Below are 25,899 nucleotides of genomic sequence, written 5' to 3'. Positions count from 1 at the left end.
GCTTCTGTGTGTGTCCTTGTCTCTCAGCTTCTCTGGCTCTTTTATCTTCTCTGGGTATTTCTTTCTGTTTTCTGTGTGTCCTTATCTTCTTATAAAGGACTCCAGTAAGAGGATTAAGACCCACTTTGAATGAGGTGGGTCATATCTCAATTGAAATAACCTAATAAAAAGGTCCCACCCACAATGGGTCTACACCCACAGGAATGGATTAAAAAAATGTAGTATTTTCTGGGGTACATAACAGCTGTAAAACATCACAGAGATATACCGCTTGGAAGTATTGTTGGAGGAATACTGAATTGTTTGGAAGTATACTAAAGCTCAATATATGCCTATTCAGTGACCCAGCACTTCAATCTTTCATATCCTAAAAGATTGTTCATAATAACCCCAAACTGGAAACAACTCAAATGTCCATTGGCAGTATAGTGGATAAATAAATTGTGATATATTCATTTACTACACAGCAATGAGAAAGAATAAACTTTTGCTATTTGCAACAATAGGGATGAATTTCACAAATATAACTTTAAGCAAAATAGACCAGAACCAGAAGAGCACTTATGGTGTGATTCCAACATAAGTAGTTCGAGAAGAAGCAAAACTAATCTATGGTGATAGAAATCAGACCATTGGTTACTTTGAGGAATGATATTGACTGGGAGGGGCATGTTAGAACCGTTTGGAGTGCTGGAAATGATCTATATCTCAACTTAAGTGGTGGATACACATGTGTAAACATATGTAAAAATGTACCAAGTTGACACCTTAGATCTATGCTCATTACTATGTGTAAGCTATGCTTTAATCAAAAAGGAAACAAAATCAAACTCCATTTGGCTCTGAATTACTGCAAATGATACTATACTAATGTCTTCTGGGAAAAAAGAGACTTATATATGTTTTCCCATTACACTGCGAGATCGTTGAAGGCAGGGAGTATTTAATTTCACCACTGAATCAACAATGCCTTAGGCTATTACCTGTCCACTGAATAACTTTGTTAAATGTAGAGCACTAGATTCTACTTTTTGGTGGGCTCTAGACTGGGGGAATTTAATGATGCTTGACATGTTCTTTCCTCTTGGAAAATGAGTACGTTTGTTTCTTTAGTCCTGTTCCTTATGGCCTCCAGAAAAGGAGGGAGCTCAATTAACTCTTACTTTTATCATGAATAGTAAAGTGGAAATAAGAGTTAAGACCACCTTTCTACTGGGAAGCAGTGTTTTATATCAGAAGGACATGGTCTTTAGAATGAGACAAATTATGGACAGAATCCAGCTCTGTTGCTTCCGGCTGTATAACTTAGGTATTATTTTGCCTCTGTGGGCTAAAATGAGGTCAATGATATTAATATCACAGTCATTGAGAGCCTTAAGATTCTAATTTTGGGACACACTATCGGTGCTCAGTCAAGGTTTACCCCTTCCCTCTTCCATTTTTTTCTTTCTTATTCTCAGGTCAAGATCCTAGGCTACCTGGCAAAATTTCCAGAAAGTGGCATTCCTGTTGTACCATAGCCCACCTCCCACTTCCACTCAGATGTTCTGCTCATTACCTTGCCTGTGTATGACAGAAAACAATTCCTAACTGCCCACCGAGAATTACCAAACCCTTAATGGAAGACAAAGAATCCCTTTAAGGTGATGATGAGGGTGGGGAAGTCTAAATGTAGAATTCCATCCGCATCTTTTTATGCATTTCCTCAGAACTCTTGTTCCTGCCCACTTTAAAAGTTACCCAAATGGATTTCTTGGACACTTTGGGGGCAGTTCATTAACTAAAATCAAATGCATAGAACATGGCCCATGTCCATCAAGGCTAACAGATGTAATTCTCTTACCCTCATGCCAACTGAGCTTCAGAATCCTTTCCCCATGATTTCCTCCCATCTCCCCAAAGATCAATAGTAAGTTGTTAAAATGAAATCAGGTAAAGGGAATGGGTTCCTAGCTCTAATTTTAGGGGAAAAAGAAACGTTAAACCATATGTAATTATTAGACTAATTGTCCTGAATTTGGGTGCTTTTATTTTAATGAAGGGTAAAGAAATTGGGTTATGGAGGCTGAAGAAAATGAGAATCTCATGTTAATGGCACTTAAGGAATTTTCAGTCTTGCTCAGGCCTAAAGGTGAAAGATTGAAATAAGGCATAAGAACTTGAGAAGGTTGTTGAGCAATGCAATGTTCTTAACTTGTGTACTCTTAACTCCTGTTAAAATTTTTTCTTAGCTAACAATTGCACACATAAACATTTCCCAAATTCTCCCTTATGGAAAAATTTGTCCTGCTATGTGCTCAATGAAATCAGCATCCCATGGACAAAGAAGTCTGGGCATTGCAGCATACTTTTTCCCCTTCTTGGAGATTTATACTTCTCAGAGCATATTGAAAGTTCTGAATAGTCCTGCAGTAAAACCCTTTTCTTGTTAAATTGGTGTTTCTCCAAATTATTTTAATTGTGGAGTCCTAATTTCTTTCAATAGTAAAGGTCCATAGAAAACAACATGTAAATTGTTGACATAGATATATGCTGTTGATGACTAAAACCTAAAATTAAAAAAGTCTTTTCCCACAAATGTCACCATTATACTTGTTTTTCCAAAGCTTTCATATAGAATGTCTTCAATTAAAATTATAAAGTAGGTCAATTTATATCCAATGATATTATCCATACAACTTAAAGTCTATCATCAATTTCATTTGAAACATATTATTTTTCTCTCTCTATCCATTTTGATTAAAACTGATCTCCAGAATCCAATTATGTAAATAAAGTGAGGTGGCATTTGCCAAGCCTTTTTCACTTGGAAAAATTCTATATGACATATGTTCCTATGCCTATTTCATATGTTTAAATCCATGTCATTTTTCCTACATTTTCCAGAAAATACATTTCTTCTCATTCTGATTCCTCATACTGTGAATTCTACTGTGGAATACCTGACATAGTTGAAGGATCATGGCTTTAGAGTCAGATGGACATAGGTTTGAATTCAAGCTCTGGGCCAAGTTACTTCAATTCTCTCAGTCCCAATTTTCCCATCTTTAGAGTCTTGATAATAAAACTTACCTTGTGTAGTTGTAAGGATTCAATAAGATTTTATAGATCTATCAATCTATCTTCTTTATCTATCTATTTATCTATCTATCTATCTATCTATATCATCTATCAATCATCTAATCATCTATCTTCATCATCATCATCATCATCTATCTCTGTCTGTCTACCTACCTATTTAGCTAGCTAGCTATCAGTTTGATGTCATCCTCCATGACACATAATTATTTAATAAAAGTGTTGGTTTCATTCTCCTTTCTAGTTGGAGTTGAAGACCTTCTAAAACTCTGTCTGTTCCTTTCATTCTAATTATCTAATATCTAACACACACTGAATTGAGGTTTTCTCTTTTGTATGAACAGCCAGCATTACTGAGTACATACTGGCATGATATGTGACTGAGAAAGAGTAGCCTAGATTTTTCCCTGCCCTTAAAATCAGCACAATTCTATGGCTATAATTTGCAAAAGTCAGCTCAGTCCTGCAGTTGTAGGTGAATATTGGATGCCATGCTTATCCATTGCAGGTTGCCTGATACTTTTTATCTGAAGCTATTGTTTCCTCGATATCATATGCTGAAGATGGAGCTGATGAAGATTTGTTTCAGTTTTCTGATGAAAAATTGAAAATCTGAGGGACATAAAGGAACACAGACTTAACGCTTCAAATCATAACCTACTGCCCGAAGAAATAATAACTGATCCCCATCTGGGGTTCATTTTGTCTCACTCATCTTTTCAGGGAAGAGCTCCAGACTGGTTACCAAATAAATTGGCTTGAAATAAGTTTTCAATAGTGAATTTGAATTCAACTGGGTTCTTTGCTTCCACTTTAAATTGGGGAAGACTAAAACATATACATCTTCTATAGAATAACTCAAAAACTTTAAAGACTGAGAAAGTACGTGGAGTGTGTACGCAAGTGTGTGTGTGTTTGCACATTCAAAAAGGCAGGCATACTTATTTAGGGCAGAAAGTGAGTTTACTGGTTTGGATTAAAAGACTATTGCACCATTTATAAAGGCTTCCAAGAGCCTCTTATTTTCCAGTTAGGATCTGTCTTTCAGAAGGCAGGGAAATGCCGTGTTTCTTTTATTAGACTCTCTATGGTAATAATTTGCTAATATATAACTTTTTCTCTAAGAAATACCTGAAGTTGATATCACAAATGTAGTCTGAGAGAGCAATTTTGGCATTACTCTAGGTCAGCACCTAACGTTCCAGTATTTACTCTAAAGACCAAAGATACTATTATTTTTTAAACAGCTACTTTCATAACAAAGAAGCTGTCAGCCCACCAAGAAGACCTGGGAATTGGCAGTATTTATCTATGGGAAGGTTATGACTAGTAAGAGTTTTTTTGAAATTCTTAAAGTTCTCCTTATAAGGATCTCTCCTTGAAGGATGAGGAAGTATTGTCAGTGTGTAAACCATAACTGCTATATGAAAGCCACCTTGAATGGGTCACTCTTGACTTGATCAAAATAATTTTTGTCATTGTAGGGGAAAGTATTACTGGTTAGGAAAACTAAATATTATAAGAATGCTGCTGTACAACAATATAATGAGATAAATTTCAATTTTTAAATTTGAAGGCAAATTTTAAAAATATACATTTATCAGCCTAGTAACAATGGCAGTAGCACTCCAGTCCACCAACAACACTTTTGCCTCTAAAACTCCGATACCCTAAAAAAGTTTCAGAACTCTTTGGGGGTTTGTTGATCCTTACATGAGGATTTCTCAACCTCAGCACTATTGACATTTGGGGCCGGCTTATCTTTTGTGCATTGCAGGATGTTTAGCAGCACCCATGGCCTCGGTGATGCCAGTAGTGCCACCTCCTCCCCCAGTTGTGACAACCAAAATTGTCCCCAGACATTGCCAAATGAAACATGCTGTTGTTACCAAGAAACAAGAATGTTTCTAAGAACACCAGGGAAAGTAAAAAACAAAAGTTGATTTAAAGGCATGAAATTATTATTATTGATAATAATAATGGTCAATTGAAACTAGATGGTTTTGTAGAAAGCTATGACTTACAGTGACGGTTAAAAGAGAATGTTAATCTAAAGTGTACAAAAAGGAAAACGAAGATGAATTTAAGTGTATGCTTAATTTTCACTGATTTTAGTAAGTAGGAAAGTAAATATATATGAATGTTTTCTCAGTTAATATGTATATACATATTGTCTGTATATACAAAAAGAAATGAACAAATTTTATCTTCAAGCCAAACAGGAATGAAAAAAGTGATATTGATACTCAAAACAGGAAAGATTGATCAGTATCAGTGGCTTCGTATATTAATCAGGTAGAAGAAAAGCCCAACATTGATTATCACCAGTAGTCATAAATATTAGCTTTTAAAAAAGAAGGTCCAACAGGGTATTACAAAATTATAAATTGACCAAATGGCCTGGAAAGGAGAACTAACTATAGATTCACTTATTTCTCAGATAAAGAAACTTCTAGCTGGCCCTACTTATTTTAATACCTTTACTGCTAATAAAATATAAATAACACTAATGACTTTAAACCCATCCTTTGAGCTCTTCATCTGTTATTGAGTTTCTCAGCCCTAGATTTCCATTGGACCCTTTCTTTATAGTTTCCAGTTTTCTACTGAAATTCTCCATCTTATTATTTGATTTTTTAAACCAGTTAATCACAGTTATTTTAAAGCTTGTGTCTGATAACTTCCATACCTCTGTCTTTTGTAGTTTGTCTTTATTGTGTTTATTTTCTTTTGACCTTTGATTAGTTCTCATCTTTTAGCAAGTCTGATTATTTTAGATTGAAAGCCAGATATTATTTATGAAGAGTGTCAGTGATATTTAAGGTTGTGGACTAGGTAATTTTTTTCCAGAGAGGATTTGTTTCTGCTTGTCAAGCAGCTGGGGTAGGGAACTATATCTTTGATTTAATTGAAGATTGAGTTGATTTGAACCTGGGCCTCAATCTCTGGTGGACTGATGATTTTAGGTTTACCTTACACTTAGAGTGTAGTCCTTTGGGGTCTCAACTACAAATTAGAGTGGTTTGCCAAAGCCTCTCCTCAGTGGTGTGCCCTGAATTCCACTCTCTCTCTTTCCATCTTTGATTGTGCTCTATCTCCACCCCACTTAAACTGCCCCAAACTCTGCTTCTAAGTTTCTCTGCCTCTCTCTTGAACCAGCAAATACCTCCAAAGGAAAAGTGGAACAATTGCTGGACTTACTTCTATGAGCTCAGATTCCCTCCGGGCTTTTGTCCTCTCAAGTCCTCATTGCTTTAATGTTCCCTAATGTCCCGAATTGACTTTTTGTTTGCTTTTGTTTTGTTTTGTTGTGTGTATGTGTGTTTTCTTGAGAGGGTGTGCCAGTTTGAATGTATTATGTCCCCCTAAATGCCATTGTGTTTGATGTAACCTTGTGTGGGCAGACATACCAGTGTTGATTAGATTGTAATTCTTTGAGTGTTTCCGTGGAGATGCACCCCACCCAACTGTGGGTGATGACTCTGATTGGATAATTTCCAAGGAGGTGTTACCCCACCCATTCAGGGTGGGTCTAAATTAAATCACTGGAGCCATATAAATGAGCTGACAAACAGAGGGAACTCATTGCAGCTGAGAGTGACATTTTGAAGAGGAGCTTCAGCCCAGAGGAACACTTTCAAGAATGTACAGGAGCTGAGAGAGGAGCTGCAGTTTACAGAGACATTTTGGAGATGGCCTTTGAAAGTAGACTTTTGCTCCAGAGAAGCTAAGAGGGGACAAACACCCCAAGAGAAACTGAGAGTGACATTTTGGAGAAAAGCTGAAGCCTAGAGAGGAATGTCCTGGGAGAAAGCCATTTTGAAGCCAGAACTCTGGAGTAGATGCCAGCCATGTGCCTTCCTAGCTGACAGAGGTTTTCCGGACGCTGTTGGCCATCCTCCAGTGAAGGTACCCGATTGTTGGTGCGTTAACTTGGACACTTTATGGCCTTAACACTGTAACTGTGTAATCAAATAAACCCCCTTTATAAAAGCCAACCCATTTCTGGTGTTTTGCATCCTGGCAGCATTAGCAAACCAGAACTGAGGGTAAGGTGGGTTTGTATATATTGAACACAATTTACATATGGTGACATGAATATATCTTAAATGTATAAATTTTAATTTTGACAAGTTCAACCCATGAAATGAACACACCAATCATGATTTAGAACATTTATATCACCCCAGAAAATTCCTTCATGTCTCTTTCCAATCTTTTCCTACCCCACCTAGGAAACCACTGTTGTGATTTCTATCACCATAGATTAATTTTATCTGCTTCTGAATTTTATATAAATGGGATCATACAGTATGTATTCTTGTATCTGGTTTTTAATAATTTTGGGATTAATCCATATTGTTGCATATAGCAGTTAATTCTGTCCCGTTGCTGAGTAGTACTTCATTGTATAAATGTACCACAATTTGCCATTCCATTCTCTTGTTGATGGACATTATGTTTGTTTCCAGTTGTTGGCTATTTAGGAATAAAACTTTTATGAACATTATTGGATAAGTCTTTTTGTGACCATAAGTTTTTACTTATCTTAGGCAAATACTTAGGAGTGGAATTTCAGGGTCACAGGGTAGGTGCGTATTTGACTCTATAAGAAATGCTGACTAGTTTTCCAAAGTGGTTGCAATAGATATATTTTTAATATTGCCAACAAGCCATGTCAATATTTCATAATGACAGAACAATGGGAATGCTACTGTTGGTAAATCAACTTAAAGAAACTCATTTTGGGAATAGACAGCCTCAGAAATGAAAAACATGATGTAAATATCCTATAATTCAATAAGAAACACTTCATGATAAAAATGTTCTTAGCCTAGTGATCAGAGGACTGCAAAACTAAGTTCCTTGTTCTGGCCAAAATCAACAGGTCCTCAAACTAGCACCTGCCCTCTAGGTTCTTCTGAGATGGAGTTCATTTTTCTCTGGGTCTAGTAAAATTACTAAAACTCTATGAAACTGTAAAAATGTTATCTGGTAGAATTACTGAAACCCTGGGAAGCTTGAAAGTTGGAACTCCTGAAAAGGATAAACATTTCAAAAGAAGTGAAAACTATGATTTTAGCATTTTGGGAACCATTTTTGGTGAAAGAGTTTTAAATAGTTTTGAAATCATTACGCTTGTGTTTGTTTTGTCTGTCCTTTAAGGTATTTATATAGAAGAATTAGCCATACTAAATTTGTAATTGCGGTTTAAATTGTATAAGGGAATTGAATTAATCAAACTTGTAATTAATGACTAAATGCTTAAGAAAAATAGACATTCACCATTTTCTTTATTAGATATACAAAGCAAAGTACAAATACTAGTGAATGTTCCTTTCCACACACAAAAGCCCTGCAAATATTAAGGAGTGAGCCTATTATGGTTTTAATTCTTGGGGTTATTAAACTATGTCTAACTAGGCAAGGTAACACAGTTGAGACAAAAGTTATTAGGCATCTGCTTCTAATGAGTGGATCCTAAAAGCCAATTAATGAAAAATAAGTCTCTCCTTCTGATGCAACAACGTTGGGAGAGATGTACAAGTATGGAGCATTTGTGAACTATGAATTGCTGGAATAACCTCATCAGTGGTCCAAGAAGCTTCATCAAGTTTATCTCCAAGGCCCACCATCTTCAACCAAACATGTGAGGCTCTCTTTCCCTTGGCCAAAGGGAAATTTCAAGTGGATAGGCGTGAGCAATTTCCATTCTTTCTTCCTCTTTCCTTCCTCTTTCCTTCCATCCAGGGTAGAGGTCTCATTTCCCTTCCAGAAACTATCAATAAAACATATATTTTGAATAGCTAAATAAATGATTAACAAACTCCATTATAGGGCAATTCCCAAATTTGAAGTGGCCACAAATAACTCCAGTTGAATCCAGATCCCATACAATCTTGACACTGTCAAGGCATTGGCAGAAAACACTATCTGACACATGGTTAAAAAAACTTTAATGAAGAAACTACTTACAGAGGTGTGGGCAGAATTTAGAGAACCCACAATGGATCTTGAGGTGCCCAGAAACTAGCAACAGCAAGAAGCCGTTACCACCTACCTCGTTCCCAGGATTTCAACGCCCTCTGAGAAACACTCACTTCAACCTAACTTTCCCTTCCTGGAGTCCAGAGGCGTCTATCACCACCATGTGAGTAGGTTGAGGACAGTCAGGGAAGTGGTTTCCCTTGCCCTTAACCTTGCTTTCCCAGGGTAACTCCTGGGCCATCTGTACCACACACTCAGCACATCAGGAAAAAGGTTGCTATCCATGATATAAACCATAAAATACAAACATTTGGAGGAATCAACCAACTCTAAAAGTGATTTAAGACACTAGCTGTAAACCCTGTTGCTGAGAAGTTTCAAGAACAATCCTAATTCAGCCAAGGTCATGGGTGATCATTCCTCTTTAGGAGGAGTGGTTAGAGTGTGATTGTAATTAAGAAAGCTTAAACATAATCTTTGGATGGTACTTCTTAAGAATAAAAATATTCCTACCAGAAGGGGAGTTCAGTGAGGTGCCATGTAAGCCATAGTTCATCATGCTCTGCCCTATTGAGGGTCACTCTTCAGGATTACAAATGTAGCAGGATAGTGTTTTATAAATGGATATATTTTCACTTCAAGGAATCCCTAGATGCTTCTAACTGTCCTTCCAATCTTTGCCTCCATCCAAACCAGTGGCATTCTCTGCTTTAGGAGGAAAGTGGCTATAGAATGTAACAAAAACATGGTTGTCACCTTCAAATTTTAATAGTTTTTAGAGTCCATAGCTGGAACAGAAGTCTGAAATCTCAGTTGATTTTGATTTGTGAAAACTAGGCACTTGGCAATAGAAGGTACTTTTATTTTGAGTCCTAAAGAAAGAATGGCTTGAAATAACATTAGGGTATGAAAGGATATAAGATTATGGCATCAAAGAATCTTTCTCTCATGAAAAGAGATTCAGATTCAACCGGTTGGAGGGGAGGAGAAGAATTGAGGAAGAGGAAAGCAAGAAAGTTAGGTTGAAGTGAGTGTTTCTCAGAGGGCGTTGAAATCCTGGGAACGAGGTGGGTGGTAACGGCTTCTGGCTGTTGCTAGTTTCTGGGCACCTCAAGATCCATTGTGGGTTCTCTAAATTCTGCCCACACCTCTGTAAGTAGTTTCTTCATTAAAGTTTTTTTAACCATGTGTCAGATAGTGTTTTCTGCCAATGCCTTGACAGTGTCAAGATTGTATGGGATCTGGATTCAACTGGAGTTATTTGTGGCCACTTCAAATTTGGGAATTGCCCTATAATGGAGTTTGTTAATCATTTATTTAGCTATTCAAAATATGTGTTTTATTGATAGTTTCTGAGTGCACATTACATGGGCCAGTCATTGTGCTAGGCAAAGTCACGACCTTCTAAAACCTTAGAGATCAGAATTGCAGGTGAGAGCCATGTATACGCAAAACTGCAGCATAAGGCTATATCTGTCTTCTGTAGGGATAAAAATAAATTGTCAGCAAAGCAGGCCATATGGGCCCATGGGTTTGGGGACTTGTTTTGTTACCTAGAGCTTCAGGGAGCAAATTCAAGCCAAGGGAGCAGATGGAAGGCCACTGCATGTGTCTGTGCTGAGTGGGCAAGGCACAATTAGGAGAGGTCATTCACACTGTGGCCTGTGTGAGTGATGCCCCCAAAATTGTGCAGTGCCTGACCTGACCAGCTCTACATGATGGTCCTGGGAAAATGGAAGTAATGACTGAGAAAGAGTTCTAAGATCAACACTGGAAGAGATTAGGAATGGCCAGTGTTTTCTTTCCAACATGCAAATCTGATCATATCATCATGCCCCTTAAATCTTACCATAAAGAAAATGCCTTAAAACATCCCATAAGGCTCTGCCTGCTCTGACCTGTCCCTGGCTCTCCAGCTTTGTTTTTGCATCATGTTCTTTCTCTACTAGTCACACATGCCTTCTTGGAGTATTTAAATTCACCAAGAGCTCTCCTCCTTCAAAGTGTTTGCATATTGCTTTTCTTGGCTAAGAAACCTTTCCACTCCCCCCTGTGCCTGTCACTTCCTACTCACTCTTAGGATCTTGGATCAAGGGTCAATTCTTCAGGAAAGTCTTCCTTGATCTCCCTAATGCAACCAGGTTGCATTCCCCTGTCAGATACCCCCTAGCACTTTGTACCTCTCCTTTGTGGTGCTAATTGGAATTTTGCATTTGCTTTTGTGATTATCTGAAAAATGTCTGCCCTTCTAGACAACCCCAACCATAATAACAGTAACAATAATATTTATTGTCTGTGCTGGGCCCCAAAAGAGAGCTTTACATACATGAACTTATTTGATCTTCACAGTGACTGAGTGAGGTTGGTACAATTGTTACCTACCCCATTTTATAGATGATGAAACTGAGGCACAGAGAGGTTAACTAGTTTACTTAAGCTTAGGTAGCACAGGAGAATGCAGACCACATCTGTTTTGCTTGCCCTTGAGTACCTATGAGCACAGGGCCTAGAACAGAGCAAACATTCAATCACTATGTTTAAGGTGACTTTCAAGGAGGCAATGTAAGGCATTAGGCTCCCAAGGTCAGTGCCAGATGGGAGGGGGCAGGGGAAAGTTTCCAGAGAACAAGACGAGAAGAGTCTATAAAAGAAGCTGTGACTAAAGCAAAGAAAAGACATTCTTTTTCTTGGCCTTGAAGCATGGTAACAAGTCTATGGATTTCAAGGTGACATGACTGACTGAATACATGACACACGTTAGAAAAAAGGATCAGTGGTAGTGGCTGGTGGGGCCACAGGGAAGTAGACCCCAGATAAGTGAGTGAAAACCTCCACACTCATGAAAGAAGGACTCTGGAAAGGAGAAAGTTTGAGGTCACAGGCAGTCCTCATTACTTCTAGTTTATTTTTATCTTTCTCCAATAGATAGTACTTCACCGAAGGACATAATTGGAATCTTCCAGTCCAAGGGCATATTTCATGAGGAAAGAGCTATAGGTCTGTACATTCACCTTGGTGCAAGGGAAAGCTGGAGCGTGGCTGGGAGGGGTGAACAAAATGCAATTATGATGGATTTTGCTGGGCAACCAGAAGCTGTAACTAAATAATAAATCACTGAAATGCAACTTTTCTCTGGGATCACCTGGGCACATTTTGAAATCTTGATCCTTAGTTAAGCTCTGGGTCTCTCATATTGACTCATTTTTTCAGTGGAAAGGGGGTGGGAATGGGAGCTCAGTAATAAATGTTATTTTTTGTTGGTGTAGAGGGAAGAGTCTTGGACTAGGAATTCTGTGCAGTTGTAGAACTGACTATTGTCTTTGCCTTTAACCTACTCTGTGACCTTGACCAAGTGTTTTCACATCTCTGCATCCCAGTATTCAAATGTGTAAAATGAGGGGGTTGGACTGATTGCCCCTTAACTTCTGTTCCTCTGTTAAGGGTGTCTGAGTCTAGATGCAGCAGAATGGGATATCTGATTTATACAGTTGGTGGAGAGGGAAGGAAGGAGACAAGAGGGGCTACTTCTTAAGGGTTTACAGCCTAGAGAATACTGGAGAAGATCTTAACATTCAATTCCTCTATCGGTCTATGAATGGATATAGTGACAGTAGTAAGCATAATGGCTTAATATGTAAACTTTTTAGCTCCTTGGCAAAGTCAGCAATTCTCTTGGGAGGCTTTATTTTCACTTCTGGATGCTGTTCCTGCATGGGAAATTATAAACAGTACCAAGGATGCAGTCCCTCTGTATAAACCTATTTGCTACTCAGTGCCTCTTACCTGGAGGGAGAAGTGACCTTAAAATACAAGCTTTTCAGCAATTTACTAGCAAATTGAACCCAATAGCACATTAAGAGAATTATGTACCATAGTGAAGTGGGATTTATCTGATGTATGCCAGAGTGGTTCAACATAAGAAAATAAATTAATGTAATATGTCACAATAATAGAATGAAAGAAAAAAAAAAAAAACCCACCTGATCATCTCAATTGACACAAAAAGGCATTTGACAAAATTTAGTACCCCTTCTTTTAAAAAAATACTTAGAAAACTAGGAATAGAAGGAAACTTTCTCAACATGATAAAAGGCATATATAAAAAATTGACCGCTAACATTGTTCTCAGTGTTGAAAGACTGAAAGCTTTCCCTCTAAGATATGGAAAGAGATAAAAAGGAATGAAGTTCTCATACATGCTACAATGTGGATGAACCCTTGAAGACATCATTTTTAGCTAAATAAATCAGACACAAAAGGACAAATATTATATGATCTCACTGATATGAAACTAGAATACAGTTTGCCAGGGGCCAGGATGGGGGTAGAGAATGGGGAATTAATTCTTAATTCGTACAGAGTTTCTATTTGGGGTGATGGAAAAGTTTTGGTAACGGATGGTTTTGATGGTAGTATGACATTGTGAATGAAGTAATATCACTGAATTATATATTTGAATGTGGTTAAAATGGGAAATTTTAGGTTATATAAGTGTTGCCAGTAAAAAATTAAGGAAAAAACCCACAGGACTCTACAACACAAACAGTGAACATTAATTTAAACCATGGACTATAGTTAATAGTATAATTATAATATTATTGTTTCATCTATTGTAACATAGGTACCACACTAATGCAAAATGTTAATAATAGAGAAAAATGTGTGTGTGTGTTTGTGTGTGTGTGTGTGTGTGTGTGTGTGTGTTGGGGAGTATATTGGAACTCTGTATATTCTTCATGATTTTTCTATAAACCTACAACTTCTCTAATAAAGAAAATCCAAGCTTTGTGATAATCTCCACCCAGCAGCTCTTTAAAGGGAGCATTTCTCATTGCGGGGATGAAGTGTCATTATAAAGGTGAAGATTACCCAGAGTTGTGATAGTGTTTTTCTGTCTGAGAGCTCTCATGTTTCATAAAGACCTGTCTTATTTCTTCTTCCAGGGAAGGAGAGAACAGGATGCATTTTCCCCGATTTCATGGACAGGGAAACTGAAACAACAGGTGGTATGATTCTGTCCAAGATCATATAACCAGTCATTGGCAAAGTGGGCTCCCAAGCCTTGTCCTTTTTGTTGTCACCTATGAAGTACTATTTTCAAGATAAGGTATGTCTCCATTTTTTCCCCTTCTAAATAGCTTAACCTGGAGAGGAAGCTGAAATTAAGTCATGCTACATTTTCTTTACCGAAGTCAAAGTCAACCCATGAAACTCTTTAAGGTGAAACTTCTGAAAGAATACCAGCTCCAGAATATAGTTTAATTCAACAGTAACAATGAAAATAGCATTGTTCAGGGTACAGTTATTCTACCTGCATCCTATCCACTAATCCTCACAGCAACTGCTTCAGGTAGGTGCTATTATCATCCCCATTTCATGGTTGAGGAAACTGAGACTCAGACAAATCAAGTAACTTGCCCAAGGTCACATCTATAGTGATTTTGTATGGTGTCAACTTGACTAATCTGGATTCATGTTCTCAGAATCCCCTTCTTCCTAGAGTTTTGGATTAGAGTTGGCCAAATGAGAAATTTGCCTGTGATTTGGAAGGTGGTAGTGAAACAGCAGACTTTGCTCTTTGAAGATCATTGTGCTTAGAAGTGATGAGAGACAGATACAGAGATGCCAGTAGATGCAAGTTTTCCTTATATCTCCTGCTCCATGTCCAGTTCTTCTTCCCAACTCATGGTCCTGCTACCAACAGCAGCCCCAGAACCAATATCAGACTCAGGGGCAACACCCTCTGTTGACGTTTCCACCAAGATCCTTTGTGATCCCGCACCAACACCTGGACATGCAGGCTCTCACTCCACTGCCAGTGCTTTAGGAAGCCTGGCTGGTGACTTTTCTCTGCTCCACCCCGGTTTCTTTCTTGGACCCTTACTTCTCCAGATCTTCCCACATTGTGTAAAGTCTTGTTCTGTCTAAATCACTTTTCTCTAACACCCATAGTGGTTCTGCTTCCTTAATTGAATCCTGGCTGATGAGAGGAAGAGGTGGGACTTGAACCCAGATCTGGCTGACTCTAAGCCCATGCTCTTAACCCCTTGAATAGTGATTGGGAATGAAGAAATAAAAATTTCAACAGCTAAGTCTTCAAATATGCAGAGTGATTTTATGTAAAAATTATGGTTTTCATCTCTTGGTGAAATTCGCTTTTTCTTGTCACAATTTCTATCCCACTCACCACCTTGATAAAATGATACCCAACAGCCTTCAAAAACTGAAAAGTTTGCCAGGACCTTATTTGGATAAGGGTAATGTCTAGCCTTATTTTGGTAGGCACTAGCAAAAGGGAGGGTTTCTCAACCTTGGCAAAATTAATGTTTGGGGCTGAATAATTCATTGTTGTAGAGGGTTGTCTTGTACATTGTAGGATGTTTAGTAGCAATCTTGGCTTCTACCTACAGGATAGATGCCCAAAACATCCTCCCAGTAATGATAAGAAAAAATGTTTACAGACATTGCCAATTGACTCCTGTTGTGCAAAATCACCTCCAATTGAGAACTACTGGCAAAAGGCAACAAATACCATGGGCATAGGGGGCAATTGCTTGGAATTGGGCTTTGGTCAAAGTCCCTTCTCCTTAGGTGTCTGTGACAATCTGTCTCCTGTAACCCTTTCCTGTGTGATAGACTGCTCCTTTGGGGCTCCAACAGATCTTCCCGCTTTGAGCTCACCCCCTTTCCCCACTCCATGCTCTCCCTTGGTGACCGCGTCCATCCCCACGGCCACCATCATTAACCCTACCTGGTATCCCAACCCATGTCCCCCTCCACTCTTGCCATCCTACATCATTCACTTCATGGCAACTTATGAAGAATACAAACAACAATTAAATTATAAAAACACAATTACATTTTATAAATTATGAAAACAGTGGGGATTATATATACCAGACACTCAAGATTGAGGTTATTTCATGAGGGTTGGCAGGCAAGGGAAAGGTGGGAGTGGGGATTTAGTTATGTTTGTAATAACTACTTAAGAGAGAGAGAGAGAGATGAAGAAAATTGTAACCAATGTTTAAGTCTGTTAAATTAGTGGTGGTATTTGTAAGCCTTTTACATTATTTTCTGAGCTTTAATGAAGTCTCTTGTATTTTTAAAGAAAGAGTAAAAGTGTATTAAACTGTGACTAACAATATGCTAAATATGCAACTTTTTCTTTTGGGTAATAGTGGTACAGTCATTTCAAGTCCTACATATTCTTTTTTTAAAAAGACTATTTATTATAGTAAAATATACATAACAAAATTTGCCACTTTAACCATGTTTAAGTTTTCAATTGAATGGCATTAAGTACATTCACCATGTTGGGTGATAGTCACTACTATTTATTTAGAGAACATTTTTATCGTTCTGAACAGAAACTCTTACCCATTAAACATTAACTCCTCGTTCCCTCTTCCCCCAACCCCTGGTAACCACTAGACTCAGAGTGTGCTTTTTGTCTGTACATTTGCCTATTCTAGACAGCTCATATAAGCAGAAGCTTACTATATTTGTCCTTCTGTGTCTGGTTTATTTCACTTAGCATAAAGTTTCCAAAGTTTATCCACATTGTAGAATGTACAGAACTTCATTCCTTTTCAGAGTGGAATAACATTCCATTGTGTGTGTGTATATACACATATATCCATTGATCCATTGGCTTTGCAAATGCTTTTGGCTATGGTGAGCAATAGTGCTATGAACATTTGTATGCAAGTAGGTATTTGTTTGAGTCTCTGCTCTTATTTCTTTTAGGTGTACAACTAGTAGTGGAATTGCCAAATCATGCAGTAAGTCTGTGTTTAACTTTTTGAGGAACCACCAAACTGTTTTCCACAGTGACTGCACCATTTTACATTACCACCAGCAATGCATGAGAGTTCAAATTACTCCACATCCTCACCAACACTTGTTATTTTCCACTAAAAAAACAGGTATCCTAGTGGGTGTGAAGTAGTATCTCATTGTCATTTTGATTTACATTTCCCTAATGGCTAATGATGTTGGTCATCTTTTCATGTCTTTATTGGCCCTTTGAATGTCTTCTTTAGAGAAATGTCTGTTCTATCGGCCAATATTTTTTTAATTGGGTTGCTTGTCTTTTTGTTGTTGAGTTGAATCAATGGTCAAAATATAAGAATTAAACCATAAAGCTTTTAGAAAAAAACATAGAAGTAAATTTTCAAGACCTTAAATATAGATAATTTGGACTTCATTACAACTGAAAACTTTTGTGCATCAAAGGACATTAACAAGAAAGTGATAAGGCAGCCTACAGAATGGGAGAAAATATTTGGAAATCACATCTCTGATAAGGGTTTAATAACCAGACTACATAAAGAACTCCTACATATACTTTTGATTCAGAGATTAGTATACCCCTTCTTGTGAAATAAAGCAAATCCCAATTTGACTTGGCAGTAAACCTTCCTTTATCTTGATCGGGGTGTTTTACGGTAGAAGCCTGTAAGTGGAGACGGGTGAGTGGTCTAGGCTTGCTTCTCTCTGCCTGTTTATCCTCCCATTCCACCTCCATCCCATGCAGTCTCACTCCTCAGCGAGGTGGAAAAGGACCTAAAGGGGTAGGTTACTCACTTGGCTGAGTGGCTTTGTGCTATCTAAGCCCATCAAATATTTAAAGCTTGCTTTCTCCCATGGTGTCCTCTTTTTGTGGCTCTGCAGGAGTTTTTCTGGGATTCCCTTCAATCTGTTCATTGTACCTCTGTGATGGGTAGTCCCTTGAGATTCCTCCCTCAGAATCAGTGGAAAACCTACAGCTTCTTCCTGCAGAGCTCCCCTTCCCTCTCCCGTTAGCCATGTTGGGCACCACAGAAGACAACCTCACAGTAGCCCTCTCTCTTCCCCACTGGTGACATCTGATACTTATTAACCCTAGAGTTCTTTAAGGCAGGCACATCTAACACTCCTCTGTAACACCAAAAACTGTATCAAAGTCTATGGCCTATCTTGTTTCTCTGCCTTTCCTCCTCCAGCAATTCTGAATGGCCTTAGATGTCTTTCCTTCGGCTTCTCCACTTGATAGAGGTTGAGTGGTCTTGGCTTGCTTCTCTCTGCCTGTTTATCCTCCATTCCTACTTTATCTACCCCTCCAACTTGTTCTATGTTTTATACTTCCCTAATTTACTTACTCCCTAACCTCAAAGAATGAGGTGGAAAATGGAGAGTGGTGGTCAGATTTGTATTGTTTTGCATTGTATTGTATTGTATTTCTATCTGCTGCTTATTATTTTCAATCTCTATACTTATATCTTGGTATATCAGTTTTTTCTATTTCAACACTGCTTGAACATTTTCAACATTGAGTACTGTAGGCCTGGTCCTGTGTTAAGCTTATTACATGCATTATCCAAGTTCACAGATAAAGCAACTGAAACTCAGAGAGGTTAAGAAACTTGGCCACAGCCACGTAGCTTGGGGAGTGGCAGATCTGCTTGATTCCATAGCTTATGTTCTTAACTCCTATACATTCTATCTTCTAAGATTGGTGATCTATGGTTAAATATTGGCTGGTGTCTGGGGGTGAGTGAGGGATGGAGTGGTTAGAAAAGAAAAAAAGAACGTCCCCTATGTTTCATAATTCATACTCTGCTTAGAAGAGGTGTCCATTTTGAGGTTCACATTTTTCAGCCCTACCTTGTTCATGCCACAAATTTAGGGGCATATATATAAAAGAGATCTGAGCTGGACAGTTATGTCTAAACATACATGCTTGTGAGCATACACACAGTCCCATGTGCTCCTATGATTTTTTCAAATCTGTTGGCTGTATTTTAGAGTCTACTTTATGAACTAGGTTTACAAGTCTAGGCAAGTCACTTTAGCTTGCCTCCATTTCTACAACGGTGTGATGTTACACCAGCCATTACCTCTTTCACTCAATATTGATAAGGATGAATGAGAGGCCTGGGGTGGCTGTGTGCTTCTCGAAGCCAAAATAGTCAGATGGTGTTAAGCGGCCTTTATGCCTTGGGAAATAGCTGTCTGTCAGTAACTAAAAGTCTAGATGCTTTACAGAGCTAATGTGTCTTTCAGAGTCCTCACACTCTTGGATAGAAACATGAGAAATGGAAAAATTGGACTTAATATGTGCGAAAGAACCATGTCCTCTTCAGGGGAAAGCTAGTATACACATTTCAGATTTTGTTGTTATACAGAGACATGAATACCAGCAACTAAGTGAAAAATCATCACTGCTAATATGCCCATCCCAGGGACTTGCTCCATTTCCCAGACAGTTTCGTGAAAAACTTTCTCTCTGAATTGCCTGAAAATCATCAATACCGACTGGATAAATCATCACAGCCTATGCTTCCAATGACAGCGCTGGGGAGACCTGCTTAGTGGAGTGTCCACCAAGTCTAATGAGAGCTTCCAACAGGAGCTGTTCACTTTTGCCTTGACCAAGATCAACTCCCACTTTATCCAGACAGGGGAGTCCTGAAGACTTGTGTTCGTGTTTTGAGTCACAGTCTGGTCATTATTATCAATTTAATTTTCAGTTTCCTGGGAAGTGGCATGGATGCCTGTTTGCCCGGTGTTTGTCTTTTGGCAATTCAACACGTTCTGTTTAGTTGAGCAAACATGTCGTCAGTGAGTTCTCTGTGTGGGCGCTGCGGTTGCACTGAAGATAGGGTGACCCCACCTCCTGGGGTGTGATACAGTGCGAGGTGCAGTACGAGCAATCAAAGGTGAAAGGATCACGGCTCTCAGAGTAGGCTGTTCAGGGCTCCATGGCAACAATTAATTCTCTATTTAAAGTTTTTTTTTATTGCAAAAAATGATTAATGTTTCCAGTAGAAAATATAGCTATGAGAAAGAGAAAAATAAAACTGCCCAAATCCCACAACCCAGAAATAAGAGTTCTTGACATTTTGATCTGTATCTACTTTTGTGCCTGTACCTCTGCCCATGACTATACCTTTATCTATAACTGGATCCATATTGTGCTTTTATCTCTATAAAATGAGATGATCCCAATATCACACATATTTTGTTTTGTATCCTAGTTGATTACATAACAGTGTATTGTAAACATATTTCCATGTCATTTAGTATTCTTCTTCATCATTTTAATAGCTATTTATTGTTCTAGTGTATGGATAGAACTTGGTTATTTCACGAATCCCTCAGTCTGAATTTAATGACTTTGTAGATAATCTGTACTCTAATTCATGATTTCTTCCTTAAAGAAAAACCATGGAAGTGAAGTCTCAGGGTAAAAGTAAAGGTGCATGTTTAGAGCTTTTACCTCCAAAAAGCTAGGAAATCACCTTGGGGGAGAAAGCAGGGAACAAGGAAGGTGTGGCATTGGCATTGGGGCTCCAAGGGGGAGCAGGGCTCTGGCGGTCAGGTGGGGTGGAGTAGAGAGGCAGGGCAGTCTAAGAAGAGGGGGCAGAGTTATGGGCAGCAAGGGGCAGGGTGTGCTCAGAGGACAGTCTCTGAGTCTCTGTTGAGTTCAGGGGTGCCAGCAGGTAGGGGGCTGAGGGTATCCTGCACTGTAAGCAAAGCTAAGGAGCACTGACATCTCCTATTGGCCAGGGCCTCCCTAAGGGGGCAGTGGGAGGGCACATTTCATCTTCTGGGTATATCTTCAGTTAGGGTTAGGGAACCCAACTGAAGATAGGGTCTGTGCTTTCAGTTCTTTTTGTTACATAGTGCGCATTCCCCACTCCTCCCTCCCAGGTCTGAGATTTCCAACCCTTCCTCCATTCCTTTTTTTCAGGAATCCTCATGAATTAAGAGGCATGACCGATAGTCAGTGTTGACCGTAGAATGGTGTGGCAGCAGGAGAAAAGATCGAGAATGACTTGTGATGGGAACTCTGTGATTTTTGCATGATTTTTCTGTAAACTACAGCTTTTCTGATAAAAGTAAAATAACTAATGCATTTTAAAAACAGAATGACTTTCTGTTAGAGGCGAGAGGGGGCCTGTGACTATTTGTAAACCGAGACGGGACAGAATCTGACTTGTGGTGCCCTGGACTGACCGTGCTGGTGCCATCCGTGCTAAAGGACCAGCCCTCCCCACCCCTTCTCATAAATAATGGACCAGTACTTTTAGAAAATGCAATAAAAATGAATTACCAGAAAAATGAAATTTAAAAATGTGCAAAACGCAAGCCTCAGTGATCAGTTTCGATGGTCCAACAGACATAGCTCTGTCAGGTTGCTATAAAAGTTTCAAACACTCACTGTCGATTTCTCTTCTGACCCCTTGCAGATCAGTAATCAATAGTTAACTGATGGCCCTGCTCCATGAACTACACTTTGAGTGGCACAGATGTATCTTCTACTCTGTAGAGAAGAGATTAGAGGGAAAGAGACCAATTAGGAGGCTGTCTGTAACATTTCAAGAGAGAGAAAGAGCACAGCAGAGCTGGGTCTACAGCAGGGCAAAGGTGTGTACAGGAAGGGAAGTTAATGAACATGTTTGGCTTACTTCAGCCATTTTGTTTTATGCTTTAAAATATCTTTCTTGATATTTTATTTGTTTTCTATCTTATGTTATAGAACTTTTTAAAAATTTTATTTTCCCCGATCATTTGGAAGGTATATATGCTGTTTCTTTTTAAAATACTGCAAGTACTTTTTATATAGTTTTTCAGAGATGTTTTGCATCTGTATTTCTCCAAACACCAAAGGAAAAAAAAATGAACCAAGTCTTTTGCCATCCTCTTCTCTAAAATGAGAAATATTATGTATTTTGCCTTTCTTTGATCCTCCATTTTCACTTCTTGCTTTTTGCTAATATAATTTTGGTTTTATACCTAAATTATTATTAGTAGTAAAATCATATAGTATGGTTTATATGTTCTCATTTGATAATCGTTTTTTAAATTTTTTAACTATCCTTATAACATTTATTTAGACATAGCTCCCTGTTTAACAGGGTTCAGTATTTACTATTGGTGCTTTTTTAAATCAAATTGATTATTTTGAATCATCTCTTGGGATGAATGACGAAAGCCTTAAGCAAACTTTCAGGGTAACTAATAGTATGTCTGATATGAGAAAGAGAAAAGCAGTCCCTGACTTTTGGGAGCCAGCCTGGCACCCATATCTAGGCTTTAATGTTTTCCCGTAGAACATAAACAGTTTCACAGAACATCAATACCAGGAAGGCCACTCTTTGACTGTGATGGAGCAAGACAAAACAAGACCACTTTATAATCATGACTGACATGAGTCAAAAAATGAACATCATCCAAACCGCAAAAATGATCAGACACCCCCCTATCCTGCTTGCAGACTGCCCTGTACCCTAAAATCACTTAGCAAAAACCTAAATCCTATAATACATTCTAATACCCTCTTACTGAGATGCTTCATGGTTTCCCCGGGTGTGTGATCTTCCTCACAGCAACAAGCAAAAAACTCAACTTGTCCAAGTGCAAGTGTATTCCTGGTGGTCAATGGCTGGAGGACATTGGCAGGTGGAGTGATCGCATCGGTGGTACCAATTACAGGCTGCCTCGGGTCCACCTCCTCTGCCCAGGAATTTGTAGTCCCCTCCCATTCTGACTCTGGCTCAGCCATGTGACTTACTGTGACCAATGGGACAGTAGCAGATTTGATGCAGGCAGAGGGTGGAAAGTGCACACGTGTTTCTGCTCTCTCTCTCAAGCTGTGGATACCACCATGAGAACAAGTTAGCATGATGGAGGATGGGATACCTAATTAGTTGAATCAACCCATTTGTCCAGCCAAGGCTACAGATGTGCAAAACAGCTTAGCGGAGGCGGGGCAAGATGGCAGACTGGTGAGCTGTAAGTTTTAGTTACTCCTCCAGGAAAGTAGGTAAAAAGCCAGGAACTGCGTGGACTGGACACCACAGAGCAATCTGACTTCGGGCATACGTCATACAACACTCATGAAAATGTCAAACTGCTGAGATCAGCGAAATCTGTAAGTTTTTGCGGCCAGGGGACCCGCGCCCCTCCCTGCCAGGCTCAGTCCCGTGGGAGGAGGGGCTGCCAGCTCCGGGAAGGAGAAGGGAGAATTGCAGTGGTAGCCCATCTCAGAAACGCATTCTACTGATTCATACTCCAACCATAGATAGACTGAGACCAGACACCAGAGAATCTGAGAGCTGCCAGCCCAGCAGAGAGGAGACAGGCATAGAAAAAAAAAATAACGCGAAAAACTCCAAAATAAAAGCAGAGGATTTTTGGAGTTCTGGTGAACACAGAAAGGGGAAGGGCGGAGCTCAGGCCTTGACGCGCATATGCAAATCCTGAAGAAAAGCTGATCTCTCTGCCCTGTGGACATTTCCTTAATGGCCCTGGTTGCTTTGTCTATTAGCATTTCAATAACCCATTAGATCTCTGAGGAAGGCCCTTTTTTTTTTTTTTTAATCCTTTTTTCTTTTTCTGAAACAATTACTCCAAGAAGCCCAATACAGAAAGCTTCAAAGAATTACAATTTGGGCACGTCAAGTCAAGAGCAGAACTAAGAGAGCTCTGAGATAAAAGGCAATAATCCAGTGGCTGAGAAAATTCACTAAACACCACAACTTCCCAAGAAAAGGGGGGTGTCTGCTCACAGCCACCATCCTGGTGGACAGGAAACACTCCTGCCCATCGCCAGCCCCATAGCCCAGAGCTGCCCCAGACAACCCAGTGTGACGGAAGTGCTTCGAATAACAGGCACACATCACAAAACTGGGCGTGGACATTAGCCTTCCCTGCAACCTCAGCTGATTGTCCCAGAGCTGGGAAGGTGGAGCAGTGTGAATTAACAAAGCCCCATTCAGCCATCATTTGAGCAGACTGGGAGCCTCCCTACACAGCCCAGAAGCCCAGAACTGCCCTGGGGGGAGGGCACTCACCTGTGACATAGCACAGTCATCCCTCAACAGAGGACCCGGGGTGCACAGCCTGGAAGAGGGGCCCACTTGCAAGTCTCAGGAGCCATACGCCAATACCAAAGACTTGTGGGTCAGTGGCAGAGACAAACTGTGGCAGGACTGAACTGAAGGATTAGACTATTGCAGCAGCTTTAAAACTCTAGGATCATCAGGGAGATTTGATTGTTAGGGCCACCCCCCCTCCCCGACTGCCCAGAAACACGCCCCACATACAGGGCAGGCAACACCAACTACACAAGCAAGCTTGGTACACCAATTGAGCCCCACAAGACTCACTCCCCCACTCACCAAAAAGGCTAAGCAGGGGAGAACTGGCTTGTGGAGAACAGGTGGCTCGTGGACGCCACCTGCTGGTTAGTTAGAGAAAGTACTCCACGAAGCTGTAGATCTGATAAATTAGAGATAAGGACTTCAATAGGTCTACAAACCCTAAAAGAACCCTATCAAGTTCAGCAAATGCCACGAGGCCAAAAACAACAGAAAATTATAAAGCATATGAAAAAACCAGATGATATGGATAACCCAAGCCCAAGCACCCAAATCAAAAGACCAGAAAAGACACAGCACCTAGAGCAGCTACTCAAAGAACTAAAGATGAACAATGAGACCATAGTACGGGAGATAAAGGAAATCAAGAAGACTCTAGAAGAGCATAAAGAAGACATTGCAAGACTAAATAAAAAAAATGGATGATCTTATGGAAATTAAAGAAACTGTTGACCAAATTAAAAAGATTCTGGACACTCATAGTACAAGACTAGAGGAAGTTGAACAACGAATCAGTGACCTGGAAGATGACAGAATGGAAAATGAAAGCATAAAAGAAAGAATGGGGAAAAAAATTGAAAAAATCGAAATGGACCTCAGGGATATGATAGATAATATGAAACGTCCAAATATAAGACTCATTGGTGCCCCAGAAGGGGAAGAAAAGGGTAAAGGTCTAGGAAGAGTATTCAAAGAAATTGTTGGGGAAAACTTCCCAAATCTTCAAAACAACATAAATACACAAATCATAAATGCTCAGTGAACCCCAAATAGAATAAATCCAAATAAACCCACTCCGAGACATATACTGATCACACTGTCAAACACAGAAGAGAAGGAGCAAGTTCTGAAAGCAGCAAGAGAAAAGCAATTCACCACATACAAAGGAAACAGCATAAGACTAAGTAGTGACTACTCAGCAGCCACCATGGAGGCCAGAAGGCAGTGACACGATATATTTAAAATTCTGAGTGAGAAAAATTTCCAGCCAAGAATACTTTATCCAGCAAAGCTCTCCTTCAAATTTGAGGGAGAGCTTAAATTTTCACAGACAAACAAATGCTGAGAGAATTTGCTAACAAGTGACCTGCCCTACTGGAGATACTAAAGGGAGCCCTACAGACAGAGAAACAAAGACAGGACAGAGAGACTTGGAGAAAGGTTCAGTACTAAAGAGTTTCGGTATGGGTACAATAAAGGATATTAATAGAGAGAGGGGAAAAATATGGCAAACATAAACCAAAGGATAAGATGGCCGATTCAAGAAATGCCTTCACGGTTTTAACGTTGAATGTAAATGGATTAAACTCCCCAATTAAAAGATATAGATTCGCAGAATGGATCAAAAGAAATGAACCATCAATATGTTGCATACAAGAGACTCATCTTAGACACAGGGACACAAAGAAACTGAAAGTGAAAGGATGGAAAAAAATATTTCATGCAAGCTACAGCCAAAAGAAAGCAGGTGTAGCAATATTAATCTCAGATAAAATAGACTTCAAATGCAGGGATGTTTTGAGAGACAAAGAAGGCCACTACATACTAATAAAAGGGGCAATTCAGCAAGAAGAAATAACAATCGTAAATGTCTATGCACCCAATCAAGGTGCCACAAAATACATGAGAGAAACACTGTCAAAACTAAAGGAAGCAATTGATGTTTCCACAATGATTGTGGGAG

Source organism: Choloepus didactylus, chromosome 1 (assembly GCF_015220235.1).
Source record: "Choloepus didactylus isolate mChoDid1 chromosome 1, mChoDid1.pri, whole genome shotgun sequence".
In the NCBI taxonomy this organism is placed as follows: Eukaryota; Metazoa; Chordata; class Mammalia; order Pilosa; family Megalonychidae; genus Choloepus; species Choloepus didactylus.
The sequence above is the reverse complement of the archived record's forward strand: the minus strand, read 5'-3'. Positions refer to the sequence as shown.